A 16,160-nucleotide genomic window follows, 5' to 3' on the forward strand; every position below is an offset into this window, starting at 1 on the left:
TAAATAAACATAAAAACAGCATGTCCTATCATATAAAGTAGTATTTTTTTTCATGTTAAGCCAAAGATCCCAGTAGATACTGGACTAAATTGGTTGTATGTTTCAGGGACGCTTTATAAATGTCTTATGGTGGATTTAGAATATTTTCCTCCGTCCTCCACTAGAGACTAGGTACAAAGCAACTAGTATAATATAAATTGTTACTCAGTTTAAAATATATATTACCTAATTTATTTTAAAAAGTAAGTGAAAATCAACTGTTTTACAGGTGGTGTAACTAATTTTGAACATGTTCGAAAATACAAAATTACCTAAGCTATACAGAAGCTGTGCAATTTTAACCTAGCAGAAATTGTTTAGAAGTGCAGTTTTTGTTGCAGAACAGCTGTTGAAAACAGTTGCAAATTTTCAAAACTTTTTCATGCTTCAAATAAATATTTTTTGTTTCAAATATAGGTAGAGCACGTTTATCAAAATAAGATAAATTTAAATTTTAAGAGCATTCAATATATCAATTTATAATTAAGATTTTTAAAAACATGTCATATAGAATGAAGTGGTAAGGTTTTTATGTGATGCTAATGATCTCAGAAATTTCTGGTCAAATTGTTTAAACTCTTATAATCTTTTGGGTGGTTTGAAGCTATTTTCTTGACATCACTACCCTCCCCCAGAAGTTTCTGGTATTAATAGATTTTTTAAAAAAATATAAGTAAATATTTTTACTTTCTCTTTGATAATTCAATAAAGTTCGTTTTTCCTTCAGTCTGTTTTTGTAGTCTAACTTTTTGGATATTGTCATCCTAGTTGAATAAATGGTTATTTTTCTATACAAATATTTTTGTATGTATTTTTTGATGATAAAATTCCTTTTCTTTGCTATTTTTTCTTCGTTTTAAATCATAGAACTTCATGTTGACTAGGGAAACTATGTAGGAAATGTTGGGACCGGGTTACAATCTATCTTATTCTATGGTATTACTATATTTCTGTCTCTTTTCACTATAAGATATATGTACACTTTCAACCACTTTTATAAACCGTTAATTCACAATTTTTGTATTTCACTCTTTTTTTTTCCCTTTTATTTAAGTATTTATTTAAATCAAATTAAGTATTTATCACTTGTATTTAACAGTATTAGAATCACTTAAAGCATTTATATTTGCTTTGTTTTTGTATAAAGTTCACAACTTAAAAGCAGCTTCCGTTTTGAATAAAATAATACACGCTAAACGCTTGCGTGCATATGTGCCTCAGCGCTCAGCCTAACTTAAACTACTTTAGTTACTTACACCATCACAAAGTATAGTTCAAACGTGAGAGAGAGAAAGAGAAAGAAGGGGAGAGAGAGAGAGAGAGAGAGAGAAAGAGAGAGAGAGAGAGCTGCCTGTGTTACCAGACTAATCATGCAGTCAAAGGCCTAGAAATTAGGCCTAGTGTGTTATAGGCAGTTTAAGTTTTAGTTATTGGGTACTACTATTGCGTGTTATTAATAATGTGGCAATTTTCCACACAAGTCATCGAACTGTTATCTCTACTGGTACCCAAACTTTTACAAAAATGTTCTATTAATTGTAGGCTTAGAATCTTTTTTGTTAAATCTTGTTTGGTACGTAAAAACTTTCAGTTTCAAACTTTTTCCACCAAATCATTTTAATCTACAGAAAGGGTAATTTTGTTTATCATGATTGAGTTTGACATTAAATTATCGTGCATTGTCTTATCACTTAAGATCCCAGGAATGTACACACTTATGCCTATTATAAAAACTAGGTCTTGTACTTTAACTTATAATTTCAAGTTAAAAGTAAAGTCTTTACATAAAAATAATACTTATTTATCGCATTGTATTAGAGACAGCTTTATTTGGATAGTGAAATAAAAAATTTTAAGATTAATACCAGAGGTAGAAGGCCCAGGCTGGCAAAACTGGCAATATTATTGTGATTTTTATTTTATTATTCAAGGAAATTTTCTTTAATATGATAACCGGTTCTAGTACAGCGAATATTAATCGGTTTCAAAGCCACACTGGAAATATATAAATTCTTTATAAATAACAAAAGTTATAATAGAAAATTTTCATTTATAATAACTTAAATTTAAAACATGAATAACAGAAATTTGTTAATTTCCCTTTAATTTGTTTATATGAAGAGTTACTAAGCAATTTTGTTTATTAAAAATTCATCTTAAATGTTTATATTTTCTTAAATTTATTTCATATTGCATCTAATTCCTTTTAAACTTGATATACAAAAATTGACAAAAAAAAATAGCAAAAAAACTAATAATTAATAAATTAAATGTCAAACACTGTCAATTAGTGATTAAAATGTTAATAGTTATTTCTTGCATCATATTATAAACAGCTTTCTTTGGCACCTTGGGACTAAAAAACTGGTTTTAATCTTATAATTGTACATTTTTATATTCGTAGAAAACTGGATATAATACGATGCTAGACATAGTTTTTTCGTATGGATAAGAACCGGTTCTAATCCACCGGATTAGAATCGGTTTTGAATGAATGTGAGAAAAAATATTATTTGCAACATTTAAGTGAAACAGCATATAAAGTCCGATAAAAAATGACATCATACAATACAAATGACCAATGATTGGCCAGTATACAATTTACCATTGGTCAACTACAATCTATACTAGCCTATCATTGGTCATTTGTATTGTATGATGTCTTTTTTTATTGGACATTATATGCTGTTCCCATTTATACTAATAATAATTAAATAATTGGAATTTTGATAAATTTATTTTTGCTCTTTTGTATTACATTATTCAAAATGATTAAAAATAAAGTAAAACTTTTATGCACTTAAAGGAAATAAGAAACAAGGATTAACAATTGACTAAAACACTCAAAATTCACCACTAAATAAACAAACATACTAAAAGAAATTTTTTATCAATTTAAAAAATGGTCTCTGTCTAGCTGATGTAAAGAAAAAATTTTATTGGTAATTAATAGGCTTGATAATCCTATACAGTAATTATTTGCTTTAAGTGCTTAAAAGTTCCACTTTAGTATAATCATTTTACTTCTATTGCCCTCCGAAACATTGTCTAAAATCTAACTATGACCAATACATAGCTTACCTGAACATTTAGGATCTTGCACATTTGAATTTAACAAAATTAAATTGCTTGGACCCTAAGAACCATCTCTGGAAACACATTTCTTCCCTCAAAAAGTTTTAAAGAGTTAAATTATTACGGCTCTGGTTGTTGCAGAGTGCTGGAGGGCACGGCTTCCCATCTCCTGCCCCGCTATTAAGCGTGACCGCGTAGAATCTTGCGCCTAGTGAATGCCGCGTAGAGTATTATGTAGTCAATCAGCTGATTTTTCAGGGGCGTTGACATCACCACAAGTTTTCGAAGATTTTCTCATTGCATGTGTTGATTAAACAAGTGATTAACATTATTTTATAACCATACAAATAACAATAAGCTGAATTGTACACGAAACCACTTTTTAATTCATTTGAACAAAATTATTATCGATTTTTTAGGTCCCTTAGTTCACATCGTTTTTTGCCCAAGGCCTTAAAGCAAGAGAATTTCCTATTTGAATGAGCTCTATTGGTGTGTAGACATCCCGGTTAAATTTTAAAAATAATAACAGCATAGATAACCATTAAACACACATTGTTTGTAGGTCCAATAGAGTTATAAGATACTTTAGGTGTATTTAATATAATAGTTTTAGTTTTGATTTCTAAACAAAAATGGTTTTAAATTTCCTATCCTACTATATAAAGTAGTATGTTTTTTTAGTCTGTAGCGAAGTATCTCGCTAACCACTGAACTGATATGGTTCTCCTTTATAGTGGAGATGGTTTTAGGATATTTAATTTTATATGTAAGTTTAGTTTTAGGCTATTTTCCTTCTTTCCTTGCTTCTTCATAGAAAGAGCTCCTAGAGGCTAGGAGCGCAGCCACTAGTAATGTTTAAAGTAGTAAGATTGATTTTTGTCTGAAGCCTAAGATTTGAATAACTAGTTAAAATATTACTACTACTCAGTATTCACCACATAGGCACCGGAATAGTTTTATGTCGTTTCATTTTAAATTTAAGACAAGGAGTGGTTTTAGACTATTTTTGGACAGAATGAAGAAATACCAGATAGGCCCTGTGTGCTCTCTTTCTCCCTCTTTTTTCACACACACAAACACACACTGACACACACACACACAGAATAAAACACACACACACAAGCAAGCATAAACCCGCAATTTCATAATAATTTCTCAAAATTTCATAATTGTCGTTTTTATCCATCTCTCTCTCTCTCCACGTAGAGTAGCTATTCAACAAGTTTTTAATGGTCGGTCAGTTGAATTTATATGCAGGGGTCTAAAGGAATAAGACAATGGCCGATAAAATGATGTGCATTCACAATGATGATTCACAAAATAACCATTTCAGTAGATTTAAATTAGTGGCTGAAACGTTTGAACACCCGACTCAATGATCCAACCATCAAAAGTCCCCAAAATTTTAGGAAAGCTTTAAAAAGTTTTGGGATTGTTTAAGACTTTTTTCTACCCATCAGTGTAAACAGGACACAAAGGCTAGGGAATAGTGCAGAGACGTACAGGGGGGGGGGGTAAAGGGGAATTTCGGGATGTCATAGTTATAGTATATAATTTGCTACCTGTGGACGAAATACTCCTAGTTTTTTTTTAATTTTCTATCTTTCTCTCTACAACGTTTTTTTTTCATCGACTTGCTTTTGTTCCTTTTGTGGGGCAGTTTGCAGAATGTTTTTGATTGGTGTGCCAATTATCATGGCACAGGGAACTGATAACGGCAATTTTGGAACATTTAGTGGACAAGGACAATTACATCCATTATTAGCCGAATTTATTTAAATAAGAAGATATTTTATCAATAAATAGCGCATAAATAACAACATGGTTTCCAACGAAGTGCCTTAAGTACTGAGCCTTCGATCCCCACCTCCCCCCCCCCCCCAACCTTTTTAAAATAATGTGAAAATTGAGGGGGGAGGGGGTTAAGCTTTTTAATCGAAAATCCTATATTGCATTTTCTATATTTTACTTAAGTTACTTTTTAAAATTTAAACATGTTAAAATTAACGAATACGGATAGACCAACCCTAATTATACAACAGCTACTTTACTAACAATTAACTTAAGTAAAAATACTATCTATAAGAAGAAGCGCCATTCTAAGTAAAAAAATTTAGATTTTTAGATTTTGAATCCTTATTCCTTATGACAATTATGTTTTTGTTGATTATGAAACTGTGTTTGTTTGGAACGGGTGTGGTGGCGGTGTGGGTAGCTGGCTTTTCAGGGATTTAGGGATAGGCAGTTTTAATTGTTTTAATTTATTAACTAGTTGCTTCGTCCCTAGAATCTATGTGGTTCACTCCACTCTAACCCATTTTATTATCTACTGGTTGTGCATTACAGTAAAACACAAAAGTGAGAAATGGGTTAAATAACTGTATCCCCCCATCGCATCAACCTTGTGCAGTGCAACCTTTCTATTGGGTCATTGAAAATCAACCAATGATGTCGCTTTTAGTATAACAGCCAAGTGGCTAAAAATAATTTAGAAGCAGACGAAAAAGGTCATTGAAAAAGAAAGGGAGGTAACATGGACGAATGCTAATTTTTCTGACTTTTATAGACTTATATTTTTAGCCATTTGCGAGATCTTTCTAGACAAACACAAACTGAGATGGACTCACTTAAAATAAGTATAATGTATGGAGTAGAGTCGCTATATGTTAAGTCTGCTATTATAAAGCCTTAAAAAATGACGTCAAAGAATACAAATGACCTATGATAGGCTAAAACACATCTTACCATTGGTCAATTACAATGGATACTGGCCTATCATTGGTCATTTGTATTGTATGACGTATTTTTTTTATTAGGCACTTCTAGCTGCTTCTCAGAAATACATTTATTTTAAAGGGCAACATACTCAAAAGTTTTATTTTCGTATCCGTGGACAACCATAAAACCATGTGAAATAGTAGAATGCTTAATAGTTACTTCTTTCATTGTATTATAAACCGCTTTCCGCGGATATAGATTGTACAATTATTAGATTAAAACCAGTTATTTTAGCCCCGAGGTGCCGAAGGTGCCGAAGGCACGGGCTAAAAAACTGGTTTTAATCTTATGATTGTACATTTTTATATTCATAGAAAGCGGTTCATAATACGATGCTAGACATAGTTTTTACGTATGGATGAGAAACGGTTCCTATCCACCGGATTCGAATGAATACGAGAAAATAAAATATCTTTTTTAACCATGTAAAGATTACTTGAAACTCTAACCAAATAATTCATGATTTGTATTTATGGTCTATTACAAGAATATAGGGACAAGTCAATAAAAGATGAATAAATCTTCTTTAAGATTTTATTCAGAGATAGATTGGACAATGGGCTGTTTATAACACTAGGCCCCAAAGTTTTATAACAGTGTTTTCTTACTCATTAGCTTAACAACTTTGGAGACTTTTTTTATAAATTTTGATTGGTTGGTTCATAAAGTTGAGTGTCCAAACGATTTAACCACCAATTGTAATTTAAAGAAGGCGTAATTTTGTCGATCATCATTGGGATTATATATCAATTTATCGGCCGTTGTCTCATCCCTATAGATCCACATGAAGATATTAATTTTCTTTCATTAACCCATCCCTGTATACCTAGGCCCTATACTGAAGCCAAGTTATTCTGTTATCTTGATTGTTATCAATTAAATAAGGTTAAATTTAGGTCAAAACACTGAATTGACCCGGCTCTATTGAAACAACCAGTATGTTCTAATATTCAAGCAAAAAAAGTCGAATACAAATAGCGCACAACAACAATTAAAAATGTTATTAGATATATATTTAAAAACAGGATTTAAGAGGAAAGACTAACAAAACAACAAACCCTTTGATTGCAAGGTTTTTGTGTAGAAGTCTTAAGTGTGCATGGTCATGAGTTGCACCTGTTCTGGGCTAAAGCATTCCGCCTACTCTAAATTTTAATGTCTCGCACCTGACATAGTAGCAGTAGGAACCATTTTTAACGTCTTTAGTTAACGCAGCGTTAAGCCGAGATTCGAACCTATAACCTCCCCGACGACGAGCGGATGCGCTATGTGTTAAGCCTTGGCCGCAGGTAGGATTCCACTCGAAGGACTTGTAAAGACTGTTTTAACGATCGGTTAGTGACTGACGCCCGTACGGACGAGCCTTAATTATATAAAGCTTTGCTACAAATTTATTAATTTGCTAAAATAAATATAATATATTTATTTTGAAAACATCCAAACCTACTTTTGAATGAGTCCCATGTAACGGCAGCTTATGGCATAACCAATTATGTAAAAGATAGATATACACAACAAAGATGACAACATACATGCATATCAACCAAATACTAATATTCAAACAAGGATGACATTATCCAAGTGCCCCTAGAGGCCTAAAGGGGCGTAACCGATGGTACAAATTTTAGGACATTAATCAAACTGTCCCTGGCATTTAAAATCTGATCATATGATTTAAGGGTGTTTTAAAGTTAAATAATTTCAAAATATGTAAAAGATTTCGTGATTTTTTACAAATAAAATTATGCTTCTTAAAAAATATATGTATATGAATAACAATAATATGATTATTTTTCGATTATTTTAGCGACAACGCCCCCAGAGGCTATGGGGGGTGAGGTGGGATGTTCGACTCACAACCTTCAATTTATTTAAGTAAAAAATTGGGAGTTTTTAAAGAAAAAAAAGGGGCGAAACCACTAGTGTTTTTATAAGGTTCATATCAAATTGGGTTCCATTGGAATTCAGCCCACACGGGATTCAACCCACGGAATTCAGTCCACACGAGATTCAACCCACGGTATTCAACCCATACGAGAATTAACCCATGGAATTCACCCCACACGGGACTCAACCCACGGAATTCAGCCCACACGGGATTCAACCCAATATATATATACAAATTTCTCAAATTTTTTTTCTCAGTTTTTTTCTCTAATTTTTTTCCATAGGTATTTTTTTCTTAATTAAAAGAAAATAATTTTGATAATTTTTTTTTACAAATTAAAAAAATATTTAGAAAAAATTAGATATATATTGGGTTGAATCCCGTGTGGACTGAATATCGTGAGTTGAGTCCCGTGTGGTCTGAATACCGTGGGTTGAATCCCATGTGGGCTGAATTCTGTGGGTTGAATCTCATATGGGCTGAATACCATGGGTTGAATCCCGTGTGGGCTAAATACAGTGGGTTGAATCCCGTGTTGGCTGAATCCTGTGTGGGCTGAATTCCGTTGGGTTGAATCCCGCTGCGCTGAATTCCGTGGGTTGAATCCCGTGCGGGCTGAATTCAAATGGAACCTTAAATAAATAAAAAGAGCTATCTGTTAGACTCACGGACGAACGGGCTGACGCTAAGTGTAGAAAATTTTCGCTTTTAATAATTCAAATAAGTTATAAATCAGTGCTTGCTGATTTTTTAAAGTCTGGTGTTAGTTGTAGTTACTAGTTAGTCATTATCGAAATTTGGCACTTCCCTCTACAATTACAGTACTTTAAATGTATAACATTATATATATCAATAAAAGCGTAGCTTCTCCGTAATTTGAATTTTATTAATAAACTAGCGGCTTCGCCCCTAACCTCTAGGTGCTTTGCCCCAAGAGATGATAAAAAAAAGTTAAGGTGAAATTCGTAAAAAAAAAAGGATCATATGAAGGAAATGAAGTCATTCCTAAAAAGGACAGAAATTCCCTTCCAAAAAGGACAGAAATCATCTTCCTTTTTCTCAGATATCTCAAATATGGACAAAAATCACTCTCCTTTTTCTTACATATCTGAAAAAGAGGATATAAATCACCTTCCTAAATCTCACTTATTCTTCCTAATTCTAAGAAAATTAACCCAATACCTCCATGTTCTTCCTTATTTTCAGATAATCTACCTTATTCTAAGAAATTCTTCCTTATCCTTACAAATTCTCCCTTATTCTCAGATAACCTACCTTATTCTAAGAAATTCTTCCTTATTCTAAGAAAATCTACCATATTCTAAGACATTCTTCCTTATTCTAAGAAAATCTACCTTATTCTAAGACATTCTTCCTTATTCTAAGAAATTCTTCCTAATTCTATGAAAATCTACCTTATTATAAGACATTCTTCCTTATTCTAAGAAAATCTACCTTATTCTAAGACATTCATCCTTATTCTAAGAAATTCTTAGTTATTCTAATAAGATCTACCTTATTCTAAGAAATACTTCCTAATTCTATAAAAATCTACCTTATTATAAGACATTCTTCCTTATTCTAAGAAAATCTACCTTATTCTAAGACATTCTTCCTTATTCTAAGAAAATCTACCTTATTCTAAGACATTCTTCCTCATTCTAAGAAAATCTACCTTATTCTAAGACATTCTTCCTTATTCTAAGAAATTCTCCCTAATTCTATGAAAATCTACCTTATTATAAGACATTCTTCCTTATTCTAAGAAAATCTACCTTATTCTAAGACATTCTTCCTTATTCTAAGAAATTCTTAGTTATTCTAATAAGATCTACCTTATTCTAAGAAATACTTCCTAATTCTATAAAAATCTACTTTATTATAAGACATTCTTCCTTATTCTAAGAAAATCTACCTTATTCTAAGACATTCTTCCTTATTCTAAGAAAATCTACCTTATTCTAAGACATTCTTCCTTATTCTAAGAAATTCTTAGTTATTCTAATAAGATCTACCTAATTCTAAGAAATACTTCCTAATTCTATGAAAATCTACCTTATTGTAAGACATTCCTCCTTATTCTAAGAAAATCTACCTTATTCTAAGACATTCTTCCTTATTCTAAGAAATTCTTCCTTATTCTAATAAGATCTACCTTATTCTAAGAAATACTTCCTAATTCTATGAAAATCTACCTTATTATAAGACATTCTTCCTTATTCTAAGAAAATCTACCTTATTCTAAGACATTCTTCCTTATTCTAAGAAAATCTACCTTATTCTAAGACATTCTTCCTTTTCCTTACTAATTCTCTCTTATTTTCAGATAACCTAGCTTATTCTATGAAGTTCTTCCTTAATTGCCCTAATTCTTCCTTTTTCTCAGATAATTTTTCTAATTTATATTGGGATATCATAACTGAAATAGAGGTATAGAGAATATATAAATTCTGACTTTTCACCTTCCTTATTCTCTCAAAATCTTGGTTTTTCTCACATATATTTCCTTATGTTTATTGGGATATCAGAACAAGATGTGTAGGATAAGTTTGGGTTGTATCTTTTGACCTGAAATATTTGTTTGTTCATAAAGTACATTTTAATAGAAGGAACCCCAGTCTGTAAAACACACTAGCTGTATCAATAATCTGTTCTACTTGCCAACTGATACAAATATTAGACCAAAATGGAAAATCATCCCCCCCCAAAAAAAAAAAAAATTTTCTTTACAATAAAAAAATAAAAACCCAGGCAGAGAGTCAGATATTTGTATATAATGAAAAGTACGACCCCCCCCCCCCCTCAAATGGTTGGCAACTTAATTTTCAGTCTGTCTATAAATCAGCTAATAATTATGTAATGGATGCAAGGGCGTACTATGAATTTGTACTATTTGGGGTATAAAGAAAGTTTTTGTTGTTCTCTCCAGAAATATTTAAATTAAACTTTTTGAACATTGATCATCATTTATCTTTATATAACACGATAGCAATGTGTAAAATTATGCAGAATAGCAATTATTTATCAATAACAAACTAAGATTGCACATAAAGACATTAAAATATATAAGACTGGAGTTACGTAAGATTATAATTATGTAAATTACAAATCATGTAAACTGTACAAAAAATAGCATAGTATTTATCTATCTATCTACCCTCCCCCACCCCACCCAATCGCTAATGTTAAATTGTATATTTTCTTTTAAAAATGTGAATGTTTTCTATAACCTTAAAGTCTGTACGATACATAATTTAAATACTGACTTAACTTATAGTTGAAAAATTGAACACATAATCTTATCCCTTTAGATCCCTGAGACTTCAAAGTGGTCGAAGCAAAGGTTTTCTATAATTAGGGTTGGTCCGTCTGTATGTAACAGTTAGCTTTTTTCGTTAATTTAAACAGTTAAAATTGTTTTATCAATTTTAAACTTGGCATGATAATTCCTATAACAATGAGGTCCTTCTGATTTCAGAGCTTCATTTTATGGATATTGTCATTCTTTTTAAAAAGCGAAGCTTTTCTATAATTAGAGTTGGTCCGTCCGTCCGTCCGTACGTCTGAGAGAGATAGCTTTTTTCATTAATTAGGCATGTTAGAATTATCCTGTCGATTTCATGGTGATTCCTTTAGTAGTTAGGTATGATTAAGAAAGCGTAGCAACTCTATAATCATTACCAGAATGTCCGTACGTCCATTTTAAACATGTTGGTTCTTTACTTTTTTAACAACAAATTTTTATGTGATCTAATAATCCGATTGTTATAATTTGTTGGTATAGTGATTCCTGGGACAACAAAGTACAATATTATAAGCAAAGCTACTCTATAATCAAGTCTAAAAAAATTAAATATGTCCATAAACATTATCCTCTATCAAGAAGTTTTTCCAACAAAATCACTCACAATTTTGCTTTGACTCCTTTTTTTATATTCTGATTATTCAGTTCTGACACTATACATGTGTTAGTGTCCGTAAGTCCTACCGTTTTAGAGCTTCGCTTTTATGGATGCTGTCATCCATGTTTAATTTTGTTTATACTTTTATTATTTCAGGGAGAGAGGGGACAATGGTCTGTTTATTACACTAGTCCCCAAAGTTTTATTATAATGTTTTACTATTTGTAAGTTTATACAACTTTACGCACTTGAGTGAATTTTTATTGGTTGGTTAATTAAGTGTTCAGACGTTTCAACCACTAATTTTAATCTATAGAAGGGATAATTTTGTGCATCATCATTGGGGATGTACGCGCTACCGTGGTTCAAAATGTATTACATAAACAGAGAATATTGGTGTTTGCAGAGAGAGAGAGAGAAAGGGGACATTGGGCTGTTAATTACACAAGTCCAAAAATATTTACAATAACATTTTCTTATTAGTTGGCTTAACAACTGTGAGGACTTTTAATAAATTTTAATTGGTTGGTGTATTAAGTTGAGTGTCCAAATGTTTGTAATTGTAATCTACAGAAGGGGTAATTTTGTGTTTTAACATTGAGATTTACATAATTTTATTAGCCATTATCTTATCCCATTAGATCCCTGGGTATTATCAATTAACTCAAACGCCAGGTCCAACAAACCAAAATAACTGCCCAAACACCCGAGGTATTAGGTTAAGTAACACTAACACCCATCACACAACCACCATTTTGATTGCAAAACCTTTGTCGGAGAAGTCCTAAATGGGATTGGTAATGAGTTGTGACTGTTTGGGGCCAAGGCATTCTACATACTTTAACTATTAATGCCTTTAGTTTTTATGCTGGTATACATTTATAATCACAGGTATTGACAGATATACACAAACACACAATGTTAATTTTGAATATTGACTAGTCGTTGCGCTCCTCAAGGCCTTTAAGGGCACCTTAGGTGAGGGGAGGTCAACCCACAACCCACAACCCTTATTTTAGTTTTAAAAAGGATGACAACATCCATAAAACTGAAGCTCTAAAACGGCGGGAAAGAAGAACATTAAAACTTTAGAGTGTCAGAACTAAATAATCCGACTATAAATGTGTTACTGTAAAAATGTTTAAACTGTTAAATACAGGATACTGTTTATATATATGTACTTTTTTATTAGGATTTGATTAGAGAGATGCTTTGCATATGATATTGTACCTTGTTGTCCTAGGAATCATTATTCCCAAAGTATGATGAATAGGATAATTATCCTATTATATAAAGATGTAACTCTTTTTATACATTTTAATTGGAACCGATGATCTGTTTAATAGTGAAACAATTGTCTTCCATTAATAAAATGTTAAAAAATAACCCATGTTACATATATAAATAAAACCTTATAATAAAGTAACAGGATGTCTCTGTGTTTGTAAGTTTGTACCGAAGGATCTTGCTAACCGCTGAACCGATCGGGTTCTCCTTAACAGGGTAGCTTCTCATATGTCCCGGGAAAAAAACATAACTAACACAATCTATCAGCGAAAAAATATTTTTGGTAAATAGCTGATTTTAAAATAGATTGATAAGAGAAAAAAAATTACGTGTCCCTAGAGGCCTCTAGGGGCGTAGCCGCTAGTCCTATTATATAAAGTAGTAAGCGTTTGTTGTCTGTCCCAAAGGATCTCGCTAACCGCTGAACCGATATTGTTCTCCTTTACAGTGAAGCTTCTTATAGGTCCTGGGAAGGTTTTAAACTATTTTTCGAGAGGGTGTCCTAACCTCCCTCTCCCCCAAAAAAATTATTTTTATAACTCTTTGGAAACTCAAATTTAAAATAGGATGAGGTCGGCTTTTCCTTCTCCTACAAGTGCAGTGCCCCTAGAGGCTTCTAGGGGCGTAGCCGCTATCTATAATACAAAGTAGAACGATGTCTGTCCGTCTGTCTTTCCATCTGATCTCGGTAACCACTGAACCGAATGGGCTCTACTCTTCAGGGAATATACCTACTGGTCCTGTGGTGGTTTTAAGATATTTTCTTGGGGGGTGGGACACCCCCAACCCCCCAAAAAACTAAAAATCCCCCCCAATTTTTTTTTTTTTTTTTGCAGGAGATTTCCTTGGGCATTTTACGAATTTCACCTTAATTTTTTTTTGATCACCTCTTGGGGCAAAGCCCCTAGAGGCTAGGGGCGAAGCCGCTAGTATTATATAAAGTAGTAAGCTTTTTTTGGTCTGTAACAAAGGATCTTGCTAACCGCTGAACCGATTAGGTTCTCCATTGTAGAGAACCTTCCCATAGGTCCCGGGATTGTTTTAGGCTATTTTATATTTAAGCCTTGGGATGGTTTTAGGCTATTTTTCTTCCACCTCCTTACCCCTCAACAGAAAGAGTCTACTAGATGCCAGGGGCGCAGCCGCTATTCAAATTATATAAAGTAAAGAAGCATATCGCTAACCGCTGAACCGATTAGGTTCTCCATTGTAGAGAACCTTTACATAGGTACAGGATGGTTTTAGGCAACTTTTTTATTTTAATTTAAGTCTAGGGATGGTTTTAGTCTATTCTGCTCTTTTCTACCCATTGAAATACAAAGCTACCAAAGGCTAGGGACGCAGCCGCTAGTTTCATACAAAAAGTTGTAAAAAATCCGCATGTTTTGGATGTCTAAATAAACGAAAAAAGCTAACACATGGACGGAACGACCCTAATTATAGAAAACCTTTGCTTCCGTATGCAGTTTATGGGGTGGATAATATGTGAAAACCAGTCTTCAAGATCTAAGGGATAAGATAATGGCCGGTAAAATGATTTTAATTTCCGAGTTTAATTAATTAATTACAACTTTCTATTTATTTTTTTTCTATTGTCTATTTATTAAACTTTTCCCCCCCTTTTGGTTAAATAGTAAAACTTCAATGTACGCCCTTGAATTGATTTCATAATTATCAGCTGTTCAATCACTTCCGGCGAAAAAAATAAGTTGCCAACCTTCTATAGAGTTTGTACCACATAAATAGGAATGTGAAAAAAAAACATTACATTGGTTGAGACTAGCAGCTACGCCACTAGAGGCTTCCATGGACACTTAATTAATTAATCAAATAAAAATGTCTGACTCTAAGCCTGGTATTTTATTTTTAACAAGGAAATTAATTTTTTTCTGATGGGTATGGTATGAACTATTTTTTAAAGCAATTTCTCTTGGGAGCCTAGACAAACATCCTGTTACTTTTATAAAAGGATTGATAATTACATATAGTTATTGAAGAAAATATCAGTAAAATATACAATATATTTAAATTTGTTTTGAAATTATTACTTTTTTGGTCTTGGTCTAATATTTGTATGTGTTGGCTAGTGAAGGATTTTAAAGACTCCTGTTCTTATTTTCTGCTATCCTGTTATTATAAGGTTTATTTCTCAGTAAAATTATGTTAATATTATCAATAATTTTATGAATAAAAACATAAACACTAAATGTCAAAAGATACAACCAAAAAAATACTGAATGTACTATTATTTCTTAAGATAATTTCATATTTGTTTTACAGACTGGGGTTCCTTCTATTAAAATGTACTTTATGAACACCTCTAAAGTACAAACAAATATTTCAGGTCAAAAGATTCAACCCAAACTTATCCTACACATCTTGTTCTGATATCCCAATAAGCATAAGGAAATATATGTGAGAAAAACCAAGATTTTGAGAGAATAAGGAAGGTGAAAAGGCAGAATTTATATATTCTCTAAACCTCTATTTCAGTTATGATATCCCAATATAAATTAGAAAAATTATCTGAGAAAAAGGAAGAATTAGGGCAATTAAGGAAGAACTTCATAGAATAAGCTAGGTTATCTGAAAATAAGAGAGAATTAGTAAGGAAAAGGAAGAATTACTTAGAATAAGCTAGATTTTCTTAGAATAAGGAAGAATGTCTTAGAATAAGGTAGATTTTCTTAGAATTAGGAAGTATTTCTTAGAATAAGGTAGATCTTATTAGAATAAGGAAGAATTTCTTAGAATAAGGAAGAATGTCTTAGAATAAGGTAGATTTTCTTAGAATAAGGAAGAATGTCTTAGAATAAGGTAGATTTTCTTCAAATAAGGAAGAATGTCTTATAATAAGGTAGATCTTATTAGAATAAGGTAGATTTTCTCAGAATAAGGAAGAATGTCTTATAATAAGGTAGATTTTCATAGAATTAGGAAGTATTTCTTAGAATAAGGTAGATCTTATTAGAATAAGGAAGAATTTCTTAGAATAAGGAAGAATGTCTTAGAATAAGGTAGATTTTCTTAGAATTAGGAAGAATGTCTTAGAATAAGGTAGATTTTCTTAGAATAAGGAAGAATGTCTTTTAATAAGGTAGATCTTATTAGAATAAGGTACATTTTTTCAGAATAAGGAAGAATGTCTTATAATAAGGTAGATTTTCATAGAATTAGGAAGTATTTCT

The 16,160-nt window shown here is 31.9% G+C and overlaps 1 protein-coding gene across 1 annotated transcript in view; it reads left to right on the top strand.

Moving 5' to 3' along the window:
• LOC145318708 (dihydrolipoyl dehydrogenase, mitochondrial) overlaps positions 1–16,160 on the top strand; it is a 185,724-nt gene that overhangs the window by 90,520 nt on the left and 79,044 nt on the right. The window lies entirely within an intron of this gene.

This window comes from Acartia tonsa, chromosome 5 (genome assembly GCF_053477335.1).
Source record: "Acartia tonsa isolate MP-2025a chromosome 5, ASM5347733v1, whole genome shotgun sequence".
Classification (NCBI taxonomy): Eukaryota; Metazoa; Arthropoda; class Copepoda; order Calanoida; family Acartiidae; genus Acartia; species Acartia tonsa.